The sequence below is a fragment of the Astatotilapia calliptera genome, chromosome 23, assembly GCF_900246225.1.
Source record: "Astatotilapia calliptera chromosome 23, fAstCal1.2, whole genome shotgun sequence".
NCBI lineage: Eukaryota > Metazoa > Chordata > Actinopteri > Cichliformes > Cichlidae > Astatotilapia > Astatotilapia calliptera.
Genome location: NC_039323.1, coordinates 41,582,091 through 41,602,314, shown reverse-complemented (window position 1 = coordinate 41,602,314; position 20,224 = coordinate 41,582,091).

The following is a 20,224-nucleotide window of genomic DNA, read 5'->3' as shown; positions in this document are numbered from 1 at the left end:
TTAGACCTGTTTTCTATGAGCCTGGGCCACATACACCAAACCACAATCAGGCCAGATGTAGCATGCCATCACATAAGCAGTGCCATCTACGCCAGGCCTGGCCCATGTCTGGATGACAAACCACTTACCATGCCAGAAGTCAGCCAGCAGTGCCGGCGTGACACCAGATCCAGGCCAGACCCGTCAGCTATGTGGGATGAGGTCGTCACCTGAAATGTTTCTCCAACAGTCTTGAAGGAGTTCCCAAAGATGCTGAGCACTTGTTGGCCCTTTTGCCTGCACTAGTCCGTCTCATCCCAAACCATTGGGTCAGGTGACTGTGGAAGCTAGGCCATCTGGCGCAGCACTCCATCACTCTCCTGGTGTTGAAAATTAAATGATGATCCAAATACACACAAACCAGATGGGATGGCATGTTGCTGCAGGATGCTGTGGTAGCCGTGCTGGTTCAGTGTGCGTTCAAGTTTGAAATCACATCTCCTCCTCCATGCTTCATGGTGGGAACCATGCATGTAGAGACCATGCGTTGACCCTTTTCTGCATCGCACGAAGACACTGCAGGTGGAACCAGAGATCTCAAATTTGGACTCACAGACCAAAGCATGGATTTCCATTGGTCTAATGGTCATTCCTTTGTTTCTTGGCCCAAAAAATCTCTTCTGCTGGTTGTTTTTCCTTTGTCCTGGTTTCTTAACAGCTCTTTGACCATAAAGGCCTGATTCACACAGTCTCATCTGTCTCCACTGAGCGAGCACACCTGTGATGTTAAAAGTATTTCATCATGATTCTCACTGAGCCAAGGGTTTGCAGCACTGTCAAAAGGCAAAAGCTGGCTACTTTCAGGGATCTATAATATAAGACATATTTAGTTATTCATCAATTATCTCTTTGCTACATAATTCCATATATCTTGTTTCATATATCTTATTCTTTCATATATTAAATGTCTTCAGTTTGTATCTACAATGTGGAAGGTCGTAAAAAATGAAGAAGAACCATTAAATCAGAAGATGTGTCCAAACTTTTGACTGGTAGTGTAAATAATTATATGATCAACAATGAGATGAGAGACTTTTTGTCATGGCTGGGGCAGCAGACGTGTGGTGGAGTTAAATGAGGACCCAAGATGCAGGAAACGGCTAGATGCAGGTGAGTGTTTGTTTACAAAGGGTGAAATATAAACAGAAACAAGGGTGGCGAGGACTGCACAAAGACACGAACCTAACCTGGGAAAAACTAATGAACCTGGAACACGAGATGAGAACAGACAGACACGGAGTAATACCAACTAACACAGAGTAATGCAGACGACGCGACAAGGAACACAGGCAGACACACACTATAAATACACACGAGGTAATGAGGGGAATGACACACAGGAGGGGAGCACAGCTGAACCACAAGACCTTCAAAGTAAAACAGGAAACACACAGACTGTTTTACAATACAAACTTGGGGACACGAACAGAACAGAGGAAAGACACAGGTAGGGCTGGTAAAACACTAAACACCAGATTCAACCCTAAGAACTAATGCAAAATCAGAATTAGCACAAAACACAAGATGAAACCAAAAGGAAACACAAAACGCTGCGACCATGACACTTTTAGATGACAATGAAACCATTTCTGCAGTAAGAGGCCTAAAAAAGGAGATAAGATCATGAAAATCCCTTCTAACTGTGGTCATTCAGTACAACATGTGTCTGCCCAGATCCCAGAAGTGGGAATTAATGAGGTATAGCATGACTCTGAATTTCATCCAGAAAAAACCCAAAACTCCATCTTTCATCAGCCCAAAGGGATGATCGAGATATAAGACTTGGAGATGACACTTCCCTTTCTGCCACATAAATCTGAAAAGCAAATCACCAATTTCAGTATGAGTCTAAAAATGCAGACTTTCCCCTGGTGGTAACATACACTGAACAGTTCAAGAGAGATATTCTCCTCCCTCTTGTGAACTCAGTACAGACATTAGGGAATGCTCAGTTTGATGGAGTAATTTCACACACTGTTGGGGATTAAATATGGAAGTGGGGACATGAAGCAGGCTCTCCGAAACCACTTAAAGATGGGCACAATATTTGGTGATGTGGATATTAAGGAGCATTTGACCAAAGTACAGTACTGTGTCTGTGAAGGAAACCACTGGTCTGTATGGTCTTAGTTTTTTCTACAGCAGCAATTTAGCTGAACTGTATCCCAACCTCAGCTCTGACGTGTGACTCAAAGCAAAAGCTCAGAAATGCATCTGAGGTCAGGAGCATCTATCACCTCTTGCCCAGATTTATTAGATATTCTTGATATTCAAACACACGAGGGTGCAGTAATGATAATATTAAGTTTAAGTTATTAGTAAAATATTTATTTTACTCAGCATGTGTAACCTGCCTAATTTCTTTCCCTCAGCATTTTGACATGTCCCATTCTTCTTTCGGGTAGTCAGTGAACTGTCCATGGTGCTGAAGTTTATAGGCAATGACTCTTTCACTTACTTTAAATTTCAAAACACGGACAAACCACCAGAACACAAAAGTAGGAAAATGACCAGGCGTCCCCTCATTCTATTCCAAAAACAGCATTGTTTTAGTCAAGGCAGTTGGTGTCATTTGTTTGTTATGCTTAAAGCTGTTACCAGCTTGAATCCTTTCCCTTTTTTATTGGGGTGGGGTGCATATTACCTCTTTAAACAGTCCCCCAAACGCTTAAGGTCAGTACTGGTTATGGCAGTAGTAGTCTCTAATGGTGCACCAACAGCCACGACCCAGATCACAGAGGAACCTCAGATTTGGGGAGTTTAGTCAGCAAGTGTCCTGTGAACAATAATGCAGCTCTCAGTTATAGCTGTATCCAGTCGTCTATATGGATATAGACATATTGGATACTGCTGTACACAGTTAGAAGATGTGTGCTTGCTGGTAGTAGGAATAGAATAGAATAGAATAGAATAATCCTTTAATTGTCCCACAAGGGGAAATTTGGTTGTAACAGCAGCCAGAAAGACACAAATACAAACAACCAGGACACAGAACAGAAACATACACAATTTTTCTTACATATTTACATCAAGGAGAATGGTTACTATAAACAGAGTACTGTACAGTTATTAAATTAAATAAAATTAACTACAGATAAGAGGCAAACTCAGGTTGTAGTGATGAAATTATTGCAGTTACAGCGCAGACCTAAACATGTACAGTATGTTTGCTGGGAGCAGTTCTGGTTGTACAGTCTGACAGCTGCAGGGAGGAAGGACCTGCAGAAACGCTCCTTCATGCATCGAGGATGCAGCAGTCTGTCACTGAAGCAGCTCTGCAGTTCAGCAGCATTTACATGCATGGGGTGGGAGACTCTGTCCATCAGAGATGTTATTTTGGCCACAGTCCTTCTGTCTCCCACCACCTGCACTGGGTCCAGGGTGCATCCCAGAACAGAGCTGGGCTTCCTGATGAGTTTATCCAACCTCTTCGTCTCAGCTGCTGATAAACTGCTGCTCCAACATACCACACTGTAAAAAATGACAGATGCCACCACAGAGTCATAGAAGGTCTTTAAAAGCGCTCCCTGGACTCCAAATGACCTCAGCCGCCTCAGCAGGTGGAGTCTGCTCTGACCCTTCCTGTAAAGAGCATCAGTGTTGTGGCTCCAGTCCAGTTTATTATTCAGGTGAACACCCAGGTACCTATAAGAGTCCACTATCTCAATGTCCACTCCCTGGATGTTCACCGCTGTCAGTGTGGTGGGTCTGCGTCTCCGGAAGTCCACCACCAACTCCTTGGTTTTCCCGGCGTTTATCAGCAGGTGGTTCTGCTGACACCAGTCTACAAAGTCCAGAGTCCACCGTCTGTACTCGGAGTCGTCCTCACCTGTGATGAGGCGACTATGGCAGAGTCGTCAGAGAACTTCTGTAGGTGGCAGCGTGGGGAGTTGATGGAGAAGTCTGCAGTGTAGAGGGTGAAGAGGAACGGTGCCAGCACAGTTCCCTGTGGGGAGGGAGAGGTGATGAGCTGTATGCCTCCTTGGTGTTGGCATACAATAAGTCCAATGTTTTATTGTCTCTGGTGTAGCAGGTAACATACTGGGTGAAGGTGGGGAGAGTGGAGGACAGGGAGATGTGATTAAATTATGTGTATAATGATGTTCTCATTTGGGCTGCAGGTACCTGTGATAACATTACACATCAACTATTTTTTTGATCAGTGCATAACCAATATATATCAAAAAATAAACTGTTTTTTCACACATTGTCTGTATATGAATTTTACTTAAATCTTTAGTTTAAGAGGATGACGTGAATACATGAGAAAGAGATGGCATGTCATGAGAAATGTACCACTACACACCAAAGACAAGAAGGCAATCACTTAAACATCAACCAACATGCTCTGGTTGGACATATATGTATGCATTTGCATGTATGTATTTCTCTTTGTCAGTTTAACAGTTTCTGTTGTGCCCGTCACTGCTCCCTGTCTGTTTTCTTACCTGCTTCTTCCTGACCTTGTACTTTCTCCTCACGTTCCCTCTTTCCTCGCTCCCTTTGGACTGACAATCATACACAAATAGATTGTATGCAATGAGATGAAAAATTACATTAATATGAAAAAAATTCTGTTAAGATCACTAACAAAAAGTCCTCTCAGTGTACTTTCAACCAAAAGGCAAATAACCAAACCACATGAACATCTAATAAAAGATATAAACATTGATACACTGATCCAACATTATTCTTGATTGACGGATCATTTGATCTTACACTTTTACCTGATGTGGCTCCTTTTTTTGAAAAAACGTCCTTATATCCATTATGAACCTGGCTGTCTCTCTGTACACAAACACACACGCACACAACAGTTATAAGGTTAATGGGCATTCAGTCAGTTAGCATCCATTTCAAACAGGACAGTGGTAACAACAGCAGGCTGCGGACAATCTAAAGTTTTAGATTTTAAATAGGCTGTATACATTTCAATGGGAGCAACAGGACGGGTCAAATGTCGCTGAATTTACTACAGAGTAGGACAGATTGTAGGGCAGCAAACATTGTCGGAAAACACGTTTCCAACACTGCAGGTTACCTGGTGTAATGCTTTTCAGCTAAAAAGAAACATGGTCTGACTCCTACCTAACTGTAGAAAGAGTAACTGAAGGTTAAATGCAGCTAACATGCCCTGTTTTAAGCCAGGCACTTACACCTCTGCACCGCTGCGTCTCAGCCACCATCGCTCTGGCAGCCAGAGCGCTAGAGTCAGAGTAGGGGAGAGCTGGAACAAACCATTTTGGGAGGGGGGGTTATCTATACTTTTGTTGTTAAAATATTACGCCTCAAACAAGTACAGTACTGTATGCTTTTTATATTTTTAGTAGTGTGTCACACAAACAGCAAATATTCTCAAAAAAGTAAGAAATCTTTGGGGGTGCTTTGATTAATTTCGCACAATTACACTGTGCTATCAAGTTGCTTGACCATTACACAACTTAAATTTAGTCCCAACTTATCACATATGATTAGGTGGTGTATTTGTGAATCAATACAAGTTTGTGACATGTTCTTTTAAACGACTCAACCTAATAAATTAACAAGACACTGTGCTACATGGAGAAATATAGAAACCAGGTAACCAGGTACTGCTCAACAGTAGCCGGGGGTGGAGCTTAGCAAATGCGTCAGATGCGTTCTGTTCAAATGAATGTTGTCATAGCATTTATGGAAAAAACACATTTTGAAAAATGCTGGCAGAGCTGGTACATGCACTTTGGATTACAGAGGAGAAAAAGAGAGGAGAGGAAAGAAAAAGAGATTATTTTTTAAGGTAAGGACCGCTCGACAAGTGACATTTGCTAAAGTGGAATTATTAAGGGGACATGCAGTGTCCACGTTTATGTTAAACTTTTCTAAACACAGTGTGGAGGGACCTGTACATGTGTTGGTCTTCTAATGCTGGGCAGACACTGTGCGATTTTTTCAGTCAGCTCCTGCTCAAACTGTACGGTTGACTCGCAGGGGTCATAGGTCACGATGCAGGGTCTCACACTATACCGCCCGATGCTCTGATGCGACCTGAGTGCTCACACTGTGCCTCCATAAAATGAAGGTTATAACAGAAATTCTGTCGCTCGCTCTCTCTGTCTTTCACTCACACAGACACACCACCACCATCAACTTTGCTAAATTGCTAATGAAAAACATTGATCAGCTGTGATTGAGCAGCATGTAGATCCAACTATTTTCACGGTTGTTGTGGTCGTGATCATTTTGTGAGGCCACATCGAAAAGGCTCGGATGAGCTTTCCAAAGTTCTACAAGTTGTTCCTCCATCGCTTGTGTCCAGATCACACGCTGCACTGCTGTGCTGCTCCGTCTTTTTCGCTGACATTTGTGTTTGCGCGTGCGCAGTGTGACAAACTGCGGTGACACCCTCACGACGGTCGCGAGGGTCGCTCACGACCAAGCGATTGATGATCGGGAGCTGGTCGTGAGGGGTTAATCGCGTCTCGTTACCCCACGTATACTATACGATGCATGACGCACGATGAAGGCCAAAATCGGGCCGATCGCCAAAACGGTCGCACGACTCAAAAATCGGCTCAAAATGGGCCAAAAATCGCACAGTGTGAGCCCAGCATAAGGCAGCGGTCCCCAACCTTTTTTGCGCCACGGACCGGTTTATGCCCGACAATATTTTCACGGACTGGCTGTTCTAAGGCAGGGGTCCCCAACCCCCGGGCCTCGGACCGGTAGCGGTCTGTGAGTCGTTTGGTACCGGGCCGCGAGAGTTGAGGCTCAGGTGCGAAATGTCTGGTTTTCAGGGTTTTTATCGGTTTTAAGCGTTATTTTGTTATGGTTTTTATTGTTAACTCGGTTTTCCTGGGTCTTTTCACATGTGTTATGAATAAATCTTCTTTTTTTCGATACTGATACTAGTTTTATTTTGTTGTATTTATCTGAGACACTGGTCCGTGAAAATATTGTCGGGCATAAACCGGTCCGTGGTGCAAAAAAGGTTGGAGACCGCTGTTCAAAGGTACCTTCTTGCTGCATAAATGCTTTAAAGAGTAGAATTTGATATTCGCTGCATGCATGTACATGGGTGCTCACATTTTGTAATTTCTTTAGTGTGATATAACCAAGCAAGTACTATCTTACAGCCTGTTCTTAGACAAATCATGTTTGTGTTCATTTTCCTGCCTACCGCTAGACTCTGAGTAACTGCTAAAATCTAAGAGGAATGAAAATGTTTGTATCTTAGGATCTGTTATCTTTTGTTTGGCTACAGAAACTATGTGTGTGTGTGTGTGTGTGTGTGTGTGTGTGTGTGTGTGTGTGTGTGTGTGTGTGTGTGTGTGTGTGTGTGTGTGTGCTTCTCTTTCCTAAAAAAAAAAGTGAGATTTGTGCCATAAATCAGGTCGATTATTTTAATTAGAATGTGTTTTGTTAAATGAATGTTGTCATATTATTAATAGATTGAAACCTTTTGAAGAGTGCAGTAAGGACCGCTCAGCAGGTGACATTTGCTAAAGTGGAAATGTTAAGGGGACATGCAGTGTCCACGTTAATGTTGAACTTTTCTAAACTCAGTGTGGAGGGGACCGGAGTGTTTTTGTGGCGTGGGTGTGGTGTGATCCTGTGCGCGTGCAAGAGTAGCTCGGAGTGACATAATCTGGTGCGCGTGCGAGAGGTGGCCCGGATTGAGTGGTGGCTGGGTGTGGCCCCCTCTCGTGCGCGTGTAGGAGGGGCTTGGAAGGGTGTAATCTTGTTGCGAGTGCAAGAGGTTGTCCAGTGTGACACTCTCTTGCGCACGTGCAGGAGTGTGAGGTTCAACGCTGGAACGTTGAGCCTCCTCCCCCCCACTTCCGGACCAGGTTATGGATCGTTCCTCAGTGGGTTTGTGAGAGGTGGCCCAGATTGAGTGGTGGCTGGTTGTGGCGTAATCTTGTGCATGTGCAAGAGGTGTGCAGGAGTAGCTCAGAGTGTGAGGTTCATCTGTAGAACGTTGAACCTCCTGAATCCCTCCTCCCGGACCAGGTTATGGACCTTTCCTAAGTGCATGTGTGAGAGGTGGCCCGGATTGAGTGGTGGCTGGGTGTGGCCCCCTCTCGCACACGTGCAGGAGGAGCTCGGAGTGGTGTAATCTGGTGCGCATGCGAGAGGTGGCCCGGATTGAGTGGTGGCTGGGTGTGGCCAACTCTCGTGTGCGTGCAGGAGGAGGTTGGAGTGTTCAATGTTCCAGCGTTGAACCTCCTGAATACCCCCTCCCGACCAGGTTATGGACCTTTCCTCAGTGCACGTGCGAGAGATGCCCCAGATTGAGTGGTGGCTGGGTGTGGCCAACTCTCGTGTGCGTGCAGGAGGAGCTCCGAGTGGTGTAATCTGGTGCGTGTTTGAGAGGTGGACTGGATTGCGTGGTTGCGTGGGCGTTGCGCACTCTTGCAGGAAGGGCACAGAGTGGGTAATCTTGTGCAGGAGTAGCTCAGAGTGACATAATCTGGTGCGCGTGCGAGAGGTGGCCCGGATTGAGTGGTGGCTGGGTGTGGCCCTCTCTCGTGCGCGTGTAGGAGGGGCTTGGAAGGGTGTAATCTTGTTGCGAGTGCAAGAGGTTGTCCAGTGTGATACTCTCTTGCGCACGTGCAGGAGTGTGAGGTTCAACGCTGGAACGTTGAGCCTCCTCCCCCCCACTTCCGGACCAGGTTATGGATTGTTCCTCAGTGGGTTTGTGAGATGAGCCCAGATTGAGTGGTGGCTGGTTGTGACGTAATCTTGTGCATGTGCAAGAGGTGTGTAGGAGTAGCTCAGAGTGTGAGGTTCATCTGTAGAACGTTGAACCTCCTGAATCCCTCCTCCCGGACCAGGTTATGGACCTTTCCTAAGTGCATGTGTGAGAGGTGGCCCGGATTGAGTGGTGGCTGGGTGTGGCCCCCTCTCGCACACGTGCAGGAGGAGCTCGGAGTGGTGTAATCTGGTGCGCATGCGAGAGGTGGCCCGGATTGAGTGGTGGCTGGGTGTGGCCAACTCTTGTGTGCGTGCAGGAGGAGGTTGGAGTGTTCAATGTTCCAGCGTTGAACCTCCTGAATACCCCCTCCCGACCAGGTTATGGACCTTTCCTCAGTGCACGTGCGAGAGATGCCCCAGATTGAGTGGTGGCTGGGTGTGGCCAACTCTCGTGTGCGTGCAGGAGGAGCTCCGAGTGGTGTAATCTGGTGCGTGTTTGAGAGGTGGACTGGATTGCGTGGTTGCGTGGGCGTTGCGCACTCTTGCAGGAAGGGCACAGAGCGGGTAATCTTGTGCAGGAGTAGCTCAGAGTGACATAATCTGGTGCGCGTGCGAGAGGTGGCCCGGATTGAGTGGTGGCTGGGTGTGGCCCTCTCTCGTGCGCGTGTAGGAGGGGCTTGGAAGGGTGTAATCTTGTTGCGAGTGCAAGAGGTTGTCCAGTGTGATACTCTCTTGCGCACGTGCAGGAGTGTGAGGTTCAACGCTGGAACGTTGAGCCTCCTCCCCCCCACTTCCGGACCAGGTTATGGATTGTTCCTCAGTGGGTTTGTGAGATGAGCCCAGATTGAGTGGTGGCTGGTTGTGGCGCCATCTTGCAGGACGAGCTCCGAGTGGCGTAATCTTGTGCATGTGCAAGAGGTGTGCAGGAGTAGCTCAGAGTGTGAGGTTCATCTGTAGAACGTTGAACCTCCTGAATCCCTCCTCCCGGACCAGGTTATGGACCTTTCCTAAGTGCACGTGTGAGAGGTGGCCCGGATTGAGTGGTGGCTGGGTGTGGCCCCCTCTCGCACACGTGCAGGAGGAGCTCGGAGTGGTGTAATCTGGTGCGCATGCGAGAGGTGGCCCGGATTGAGTGGTGGCTGGGTGTGGCCAACTCTTGTGTGCGTGCAGGAGGAGGTTGGAGTGTTCAATGTTCCAGCGTTGAACCTCCTGAATACCCCCTCCCGACCAGGTTATGGACCTTCCCTCAGTGCACGTGCGAGAGATGCCCCAGATTGAGTGGTGGCTGGGTGTGGCCAACTCTCGTGTGCGTGCAGGAGGAGCTCCGAGTGGTGTAATCTGGTGCGTGTTTGAGAGGTGGACTGGATTGTGTGGTGGCGTGGGCATTGCGCACTCTTGCAGGAAGGGCTCAGAGCGGGTAATCTTGTGCGCCCAGATTTTATGTGGGAGCAGCGCCCTTTCGCACATTAGCGAGAGGGCGCTGCTCCCACGCGTTTTTCCTGTCCCTGCAGGAGCAACAGGAACTGAAGGAGGAGCAGGAGCGGCTGGAGATGCGACAGGAGTAGCAGGACCTGCCGGACGAGCATGAGCAGCATTCTTCACCTGATGGAAGAGACAGGAGCAGCAGCCATCATTAATAAATGCAACATCATATCAAAATAATAAAATCAATCAGTGTCATTCATAAAGTTGAAGTTGTGTCACTTCAGTCTTCAGCACTTCCTCAAAACATGAAGAAATCCTTTCTCCTTACAAATATCTCTGCCTCACATGATTCTTTGATTAAAACTCATTGTTTAAGTTTATTGGTAAATATTGACACTGATACACACTGTGAATGTGTATGCCAGTGTTGGTGGTCATCTCAAGTTCACTGTACAGATAAATATATATATACGTATACATAAATATATGTAAATACGTATAAAGTATGCATTTTTAATGTGCCGTGCTCAGTTATGTTGCAGCGCTGACTCAAAACTCAAAAGAAACCCTTCAGATTTTTCAGCAATGTCTTCAAACCTGGTTTTTTGCTCTTCAAACATGGGAATTCCATTTAATATCACATATAATTGTGGGAGCCAAACTTAAGGTGCCAATGCTGTAATCCACAAACCTATGGGTGATGTCAGGGTGGCTGCATCGATCGTTTACATACAGTCTGTGGTTAAGATGCAGAAGTGCATCTTTTGTACCACTCTAACATAAACTGCATCAAGAAAAAAACACAAATCTATTTTTAAGTAAACTGAATTCACACATTGATCACACTTTCTGCTTCTTTTACCTGCACTGTTCACTATTGTCTGCAATGGATATTTAATCTCCTTTGTTTCAAGGCTTGAATTAGTCCAGCAGAAACTTCATTTAGATGAGAAAGAGAGAGAAAGTTGAGGGGTGATGATTATCCGGTTGTTCAGTCTGACGTCACTAGCCGTGTCTGGGCCTAAACTCCGCTGCAGGTCCATATATCAAACGATCACTGTGGCATTACTGAGAGTTGAAAAACTGTCTAAAGTCTTTCATCTTTAATAAAATGATCAGCGTTCTGCTCTACCAGGTGTAACAATTGAGTTTAACATCCAGGCATCCATGAAAACGGAATTTATGACATTTAACGGAGTTAGAAGTTAGCAGGGAGTTAGCTCGCTAGCTTCTATCTAAATACAATATAGCATGTCCTGACTGCGGGGTTTTGGAAACAAATTAAAACGTACAGCTCTGTTATCACTTCCAACATAAATGAAGACAGAAAACTAAACAGCAGTGACGTTTGTAGGGTTACTGAAGTTTGGCTAGCTGGTATATAATGATGTGCTACGTGACCGCTAGCGACACAGCTATGTTAGCATAATATAAACAAGCTAACTTTTTTTCCACTCGATAAAAGTTAACGTGAGTGTTCTCGGTGGTCAGGAACAAATGTAATCGCATGGCAGGATGCTGTAAAAGGACCAAACTTCAGCCAGGAGAACAACTGAGATAATCCATCCACAATACGAGGTTAGTCATTCATATACTGCTGCATGGGCTGGGCTGTAGCTACATCCTAAGGTTTTAAAAACTGAGCTTAAATAAATGATTAGTGGTAATAAAAGCCGAGGGAGGTCAACAGTGATCACTGATTGTTTTAGGAGCTTTTTGAGATCAAATAGAAGAAAATACAAAACATTAAACATGTTAACAACACAAAAGCCATATTAAACTCAGACTACTTTAGACCCGGAAGTAGGATTCACTAAATATAGTGTGATATGATAAATATATCACAAAAATATAAATATATCCAATATTATATTACATCATAGCTTTGGTCTACAGCAATTGATTCATTTTGCCAACTTACTCCAAGAGCCATATTCTTGATATTATCTGTTGTTCTGGTGTTACTCCTTCAACCTCTCCATATCTGATCTCAAGCTGGTATCTTTTGATGTCAATTTAATATTATCTAAGTCAAATTATTTTCCCTCTGTTTCATATCACAACATAACTCGGGCATCAGAGGGAGTGCTCGCCCAGGGCGCCAAACAGGCTAGGACCGCCACTGCTTGGAACACCTTTGCACAAAGACTAGTCTGAGGATGTGTCACTAACAGATGTGACAGTATAAGGATGCTCTCTCTGCAGCCAAATCTGAATATTATGCTGTTCTAATCAGGTTTGGTGAAGGAAAGGGTCAGACCCATCGGTCTACTTTAAACTGCATTCTTCAGTCACTTGACAGTTTTCCACCCCGGCTTCACTGGACTGGGCAGTGTAATATTTGTATGACCTTTTTTAATAGTAAGATCAGTAATATCTACTAACAGCTGGCTCTGGCACCTGCAGCGCTGTGCTCTGAAGCCCATTTCATTTCAGTAGTTGGGACAGTTACAAAGCTTTCTTCTTAATGAATAAGCAATACATGTTTGTTTTAATTTATTAAACATAATACAACACAAACTATTGTAGAGGATACAAAGTCAGAAAGATAGAAGGACCCTGTGTATCTAGTGGACTTAGAGCGAACACACAAATGACGTGTAGGCAGGGTGCAGCCTACAAGTTCCTTTGCTCTGCGGTCAGTGCAGCACATGCACCGTCCTTTGTGAAAAGGCCTTTAGGTCCCCTTCTATTTATTATTTATCTTTTACCCTTTGATGACATATTTAGGAAATTTGGCATATATTATCACTCTTATGCTAGTAATACCCAGCTCTGTCTGTCCACTAAGCCTAATTAGGCTCTCCCACCACCTTCTCTCACTTACTGCCTACGCGAGATTAAATCATGGTTGTCTGCTAAACTTCTTAAATTAATAAACACGGACAAAACAGAGGTTCTTCTGGTAGAAACTAAAATCGTTTTAGACAAAAGTGAAAGATTCTCGCTGTGCACTGACAATTTTCAAACGTCTTCCTTCCAGGTTAATAATTTAGGTGTTGTTTTTTAAGCTCCTTAAATTTTGGAGCACATCAATATTATTACTGTCTGCACATTTCCACTTACGTAATAGTTGGCTGTGCCCGTCCCTTACAGCTAACAGTACTGCTCTTCTTGTACATGCTCTGGTTATAACCCGTGTTTATTACTGTCATTCTATCCCCTCTGTCTTTGTATGCAGATTTCTTCACAGACTTGGTCTAAAATGCAGTCGCTTGTGTCATTAACAGAAACCCTTCTAGTACTCCTGTCCTTCAACAGCCTCACTGGCTTCCTTTAAAACATCGCATTCATTTTAAAATTCTGCTTCTTACTTTCAAGCCTCTTCATAATCTCGCACCTCCATGGCTCTGTTTTTTTGCACAGTGTCACTTCTGCCCATACTTTCCCTATCTTTAAAGCCGTTCTTAAAACACATCTTTTCTGTTTGATTTTAGTTTATGATGTTAATTCTATGGCGTCTTGCCACTGTTATTTTATCTATGCTATGATCTTTGTTTATTTGCTTGTAAGGTGTCCCTGAGTTTCTTGAAAGGTGATTATGAATGAAATGTTGTGTCTACATGGGAAACTCTTCACTATCATTCGCCTGCACTCAAAAACCAAGGTCAGGGCGGTCCTCATCCACGAATTGCTGTTGCAAACTGCACAGCACTGATGTCACACAGAGAAGCTGGTTTCCAGCAGGGACATGCGAATTATACTTCTGCCAGGCACGTTGGAGGCATTAGAGCTCCAAACCCACCCACTTCCTCATGCCAGAGGAGACGAGGCTCCGCGAGTAAAATTAAGACTGTGTTCACTGTTCCTGAGTTGGCTGGTAATAAGACTGTGTTTTCTGTTCCGATGTTAAAGACATGAAGACAGTAGTCTCTGCTTGTAAGCTCTCTGTGAGCTGGCTAAGAGACTTTAAGTGTTTCTGAGACGGCTGATCAGGTTACGTTTTGTGTTGCTGGCCGGTATTATAATAAAGAAATGAACTGTGTGTCTGGTTCGCTGAACTTAAAGACTGTTTTTGAAGGCTTAGACACCTCAGTGTGAGTCTAGTCGACATGCTTGTGAACAATGTATGTTACCAAAATGTTCTTGTGTATGAAAGACTCTTAGGTTTGAGGATAAGCCTTCTTTGTCACCAGTTTGTTACGCTCATTCTCAACCATCTCCTTGTGAGCCATTGCTGACCTGATACCTTTTAACGGACTCAAATTTTGCTCACTGTGAGCCAAAGCCAGCTTATTCAGACATTTCATGCATCCAAACCTGTTGCTCCATGCACTGCTTGTGGTCATTCTCTCTGTGTGCAGGCCTTGGCAATAAGTGTTTGTGTCCCAGCCTGCACCTTAAAAGCTGATTATGCTACAGGACCAAAACGTCCCAGCTTACTGTGTCTATATGCCTATAATGGCACTATTTATGCACCACAGCCTGCACTCCCAACAACTATTGCTCTTGAGCCCCTTTTCAGTGATTTGCATCCTGAGGACTGTTTTGCTCCACAGCCTGTGACTTCAAAGACTGTTGCCAGTGTCCACCCCTGAGCCTATTACTCAACCTGTTCCAGTTCCCCAGGACAGACTGGCTAGGGCCCAGCTAGTCCCCTGTCTCTATTCCCAGGGAAGGTTGGGTCCAGCTTTTCCCAGCAACCATTTCAGTTCCTGGAGTAAGGCTGGTTAGGGCCCATCTGGTCCCTGTTCCAGTTCTCAGAGCAGCTAGGTCTCCGCCGCTCAGCTGCACCTGTTCCTATTCCCAGGGAGAGAGTGGCCAGTCTTCCTTATCAGCCTCAGCTATCAGTGGATGCAGCTAAGTGCCCTGCGCATCCCCAGTCGCAGCACCCAAAGCAGATTGAGCACCCTGTGTCTGGTCCTGTTCCATCCCAGCTAGAGGTCTTCATTTAGTTCTAAGAATCCTCCTGGGTCCAATCCTTCCTTGCTTCACACAGCGTACATGACAGTTTGGCCCAGGATCTCTGCCCTAGACAACGTACCTCACCTACCTAACTCTGGCGATTCTCGTACTCTGTCTGAGAATGAGAATCGCCAAAGCTGTAACCATCATGCCAAGACTGAACAAACCCGTGTAGAGCAAGAGCTAGCTGACTTAAGACACCAAGCGGGAACAAGGCTATGGCATACATGGACAAGGGAGAGAATAGGGGACTGCTAGAATGCTGCTACACATGTAGCCTCAGTTAAAGGGGTTACATGAAGAGGATGTGGGAACTATGGGTTCTTTGACACCCAACTTCTACAATAACATCAATACAACTAGTAACTCATTGTTAAACATCCAGCACCCTGAGACTGTAGGCTAAGCTGAAGAACGGGGCACATGGACTAGGCCGTGTAAGAACCACTATAAAGGTAGAGACAACAAAGATCCATGAGTACATCGGAAGATGGCCACAACCACTAATGCGCTTAGTGAATACCTCAGGCGGAAGACACCAGAAAAAAGAATAGGAGCAAAAGGAGGCATTATGGAAGGACAGGCCCCCATATTCAATGTACCACCAGCAGGGAGAAGAAGTGGCTGAATAAAGCTGAACTAAATAACAGCACAGAGGCACTAATCATGGCAGCACAGGAAGAAGCTCTGAGCACAAGATCCATAGAGGCTGGGGTCTATCACACCAGGCAAGACCCCAGGTGCAGTAAAGATGAAAGATGCCCCTGAGACCCTCCGCTATTGATTTGGGACCCCTGGCAGAGTATTTTAAATCTGTTGTTACAAACCTGGGTTTTAAGATGGACAGTGATTTTAAATTAGAAAGTCAAATTAGGGGTACTGTCAAGTCCAGTTTTTATCATCTAAGGCGCTTGGCAAAGATAAGACCTATTTTATCCAGGCCGCATATTGAAACGGTAATCCATGCTTTTATTTCATGTCGTGTAGATTACTGTAATGCACTATATTGTGGAGTTATCAGCATCTTCTCTCTCGTCTGCAGCTGGTCCAAAATTCTGCTGCACGACTTTTAACCAGAACTCGTAAAAGAGAGCAAATAACTCCCGTCCTGGCTTCACTCCATTGGCTGCCTGTATATCTTAGAGTTCATTTTAAAATTCTCATGTTTGTGTTTAAATGGTCTTGCCCCAACTTACCTCTCTGAGCTTCTGCATCCTTACTCACCCCCCAGGTCTCTCAGGTCAGCTGACAAGCTGCTCCTGGAGGTACCCAGGTCCAAGAGGAAGCTCAGAGGGGACAGGACCTTCTCTATTGTTGCTCCTAATCTGTGGAACAATCTTTCCCAGCACATTAGAGAGGCCCCTCACTGTCCACTTTTAAAACACGTCTTAAAACCCATTTTTACTCTTTGGCTTATGACACAGTCTGACCCTGATTTTATTGTTTTAAATGTGTTTTTATATATATATATATTTTACCTCTCTTATATTATTATTACTATTTTTCTCATTTTTTTAACATGCTCAATGTATCATGTTTGGCATGTCAAGTGTACAGCACTTTGTGCTCAGCTGGTGGCTGATCTGAAAGCGCTATATAAATAAATTGCATGCTTGCTGAGACAATCCAGCACATAACAGCAGGGTGCAAGATGACAGCATAACCAAGTGGCCGGCATAGTGTACAGGAACATCTGTGCTGAGTACAGCCTAAAGGTGCGGAGGTTAAAATGGGATATGCCCCCCATGGTGGTTAAAAAAGACCAAGTTAAGATCTTGTGGGACTTCCAGACAAACTTGCAATGGCTAACAAACCGAACAATGCTTGTTGGTTGGCAAACAGTGGAAGAAGGCCTTAGTGATAGATCTAGCTATACCAAGTTAGAACAACATCAGGAAGAAGAGAAGCTGGAGAAAACAGCCACCACCACTCATTCATGTAAGTATCTAATCAGACAGTCAAATGGTAACAACTTACACATGATAAAGATGACGTGATGAAGCAGTGACTTTGAATGTGACAAGCTGTTGGTGTAAGACAGGCTGGCCTCAGAAAATCTGAAACTGCTGATCTACAGGGACACACAGACATCCTCAGGGTTTACAAAGATGGTAAACAAAAGAGAAAATAGGCCGTGAGCGTCGGTTCTGATGAAAATGCATTCTTGATGCTGGATTTAGAGAAGACTGAGTTTGAGCTGATAGGAAGGCAACAGAATCAACCACTCATTACAACCAAGGCATGCAAAGAGAGTATCTATGGATAAACAACACATTGAACCTTGAGGCAGATACACTGCAGCAGCAGAAGACCAAGCTGGGTGCCACTCCTGAAAATCCCTGGATGGTCTAGTGATGAGTCTGGACTCAAGGGTGATGGTGTAATGCTGTGGGAGGATACTTTCTTTCTTTGAATGCATTAGTCCTAATTAAGCGCCGTTCAATTAAGCACTTGTGATTCAGATTAAGGTCGGCTCAAATTACAGTGTCTGTCTCTGCACGTGTACACTGCTCTACAGTTTTTACTGAGGAAATTAGGATTCATATACTTTACAGGTGTTTTTGGATGTAATGCTACAAGAAAAAGTGGAACGAAATGATGCTTCTTGAATTCACTGAATACAGCAGTAAGATGAACTGTGTGCTTGTGTGTGTTTGATACAACAAGCTTACATAAGGAATTCTACTCAACCTCATCTCTGACTTGCACAAAAACACACTGCATGTGTCATTATGAGTTGAAGTGGAGCAATTTTGGCTCAGCCATTATCTGCTTACACAACCCACTACAGTGAGGAGAGTCTTGATGTGTGCTTGTGTGTGCGAGCACTAGCTGGTTTTTGTCGTGTACAAGGACAATGTCCACCACACGTTTTATATTACGAGGACTGGGCCGGTGCCCTCATAACCCACCTCCACGATTTCTCCAGATGTCATCATGGCTCAAAATAACTCAGCTTTTGTTTCAGGAATCTGAAATCTGTGTATTTAAACAGTGCCCCTTTGGTGGGCGTGTATTGGTTTGTAGCTCTTAGTTGGCAGCCTCATCAAGTAACCTCTTCTTTGATCCTCAAGCCCTATGTTGACTGCTTCACTCTAGCCCAGCCAGCTGCTGAGCTATTCAGATGGCATTCATGACTGCTCTTTGTTGTTAAGGTAACATTCTGTGATAGAGCTGAGTAATGAATAGCATCCCTCTCGGGACACAGCCCAGGGTGCAGTTATTAAATATTCTGTGGTTACAGAGAGAAACAGCACAGCCTCTGGCCATTTTCCTGTGTCCATGAAGGCGAAAATAGAAGAGGAACTATGTGCTACATGAAAATAAGGTGTTTCCTGCATGGGAAAAACAGTGTTGAGCATTCGAGAGCTGTGCCACTGCAGATATTACCAGGAAATACAGAAGAAGCCTTACATAAACATGCCTTTGGGACTGTGCAATTAGGGAAGAAGGGAGACCTACTGTGTGCTATTTCAGTAGTACACACAGACTGCATGTTAGTACTTGTGATTTAGTTGTGTGAGAGACGATGTGAAGCACTACTCTCGGTCATATCAAAACCCTGTGACTGCTGGCTTGTTGACTTCTTGTCTGCTAGAGGTCTGTGCTGCCACTGCTGTCCCTGGGATGTGAAATTCTGCCTATTTGTGCATGTTGCCCATTTTCTCACGAGCACATTGTCTAACACAGGCCTATGTCACAAGCACTGACATGCATTATTTCAAACTGGATAAATCTAGCTAGTTACAATGTTACTGTAACCTTTCCTGAGCCTGCTACCCCAGACCTCTGAGGTCATCAAGGGTAACCAGCAAAAATATACATTTCTAATTGGACTGGCATCTAAAATAGCAGTTTTATATATAACAGCCCCAACATTAATGCATTGGTTTCACAAGAAATGCTAATATAGATTAACATAGACCTGCATTACAATTCAAAGGTTTGGACACAACTTCTCACTTAAGTTTTACTTTATTTTCATTTTCATTGTAGATTCTCACTGAAGGCATCAAAACTATGAATGAACACATATGGAATTCTGTAGTAAAGAAACATGTGGGGAAAAACTCAAAATATGTTTTATATTTAGATCCTTCAAAATAGCCACCCTTTGCTTTGGTTACTGCTTTGCACACTCTTGGCTCCCTCGATGAACTTCATGAGGTTGTCACCTGAAATTATTTTCCAACAGTCGTGAAGGAGTTCCCAGAGATGTTGGCCCTTTGCCCTCACTCTACGGCCATGGCATGTCGCTGCAGGATGCTGTGGTAGCCATGCTGGTTCAGTTTGCCTTCAGTTTTGAATAAATCCCCAACAGTGTCAGCAGCTCCTGCACTGGGGAACACATTGACTGAGAAACTGTCATTTCTCTTTAATTAGCTGATTGGTTCTTGGTATAATATGAATTCAAATAGCTATCAAATAATGCTTTCGGCTGTGCACCAACTTGACTTCTGCACAACACAACTGATGGTCCCAACTCCATGAAGAAGGCAAGAAATTCCACAAATGAACCGTGACAGGCTCACCTGTGAAGTGAAATGTATGGTTTTCGGGGTTTTTATCGTGAACTTGGTTGGTGCATTTCAGGAGGACGCTGCTAACAACGTTGCACAATTACACAGTGAATTTGTGTTTATTATTATATTTACAAAATACCAGTTTCTGTCTCGGCCGTTTGGTTTTATTTTGCTGTATTTATCTGCGACAGCTTAAAGGCCGCTCCGTTAAACTGGTCCGGAGGCTGCGGAGCGCTGCACTAAATGTTACTAAATTATATTATAAAGTCCCACATTTCACCTCAAACTAATTCTTTATACAGAAACAGCATTCATATTTAAAGCTTTAAATCACCATTTATCCTCATGATACTGATTTAATTTGTTCAAATACTGACTTAGTTTGGTGAGCAGTGTGTATTTTACAGTGATGTCCTCAGGCTAAAATATCAGCATAATCTGTCTCCATTTAGGTCTATTTTTAGGAGGTATAATACCATGTTTATGCCTCAGCAATACCATTACACAAAGCTCTGATTAAAAAGTGTGTGGAGCACCAGTTTAGGTCCAGGTGTGACTCTGAGCGGAGGTCTCCCCCTCCCCTTTCTCCCTGCTTTCTTGAGTCACTAAAACTATTTAACAAAGGTGACAAAAATCTCCCCCAAATCAAAGCATCTTCT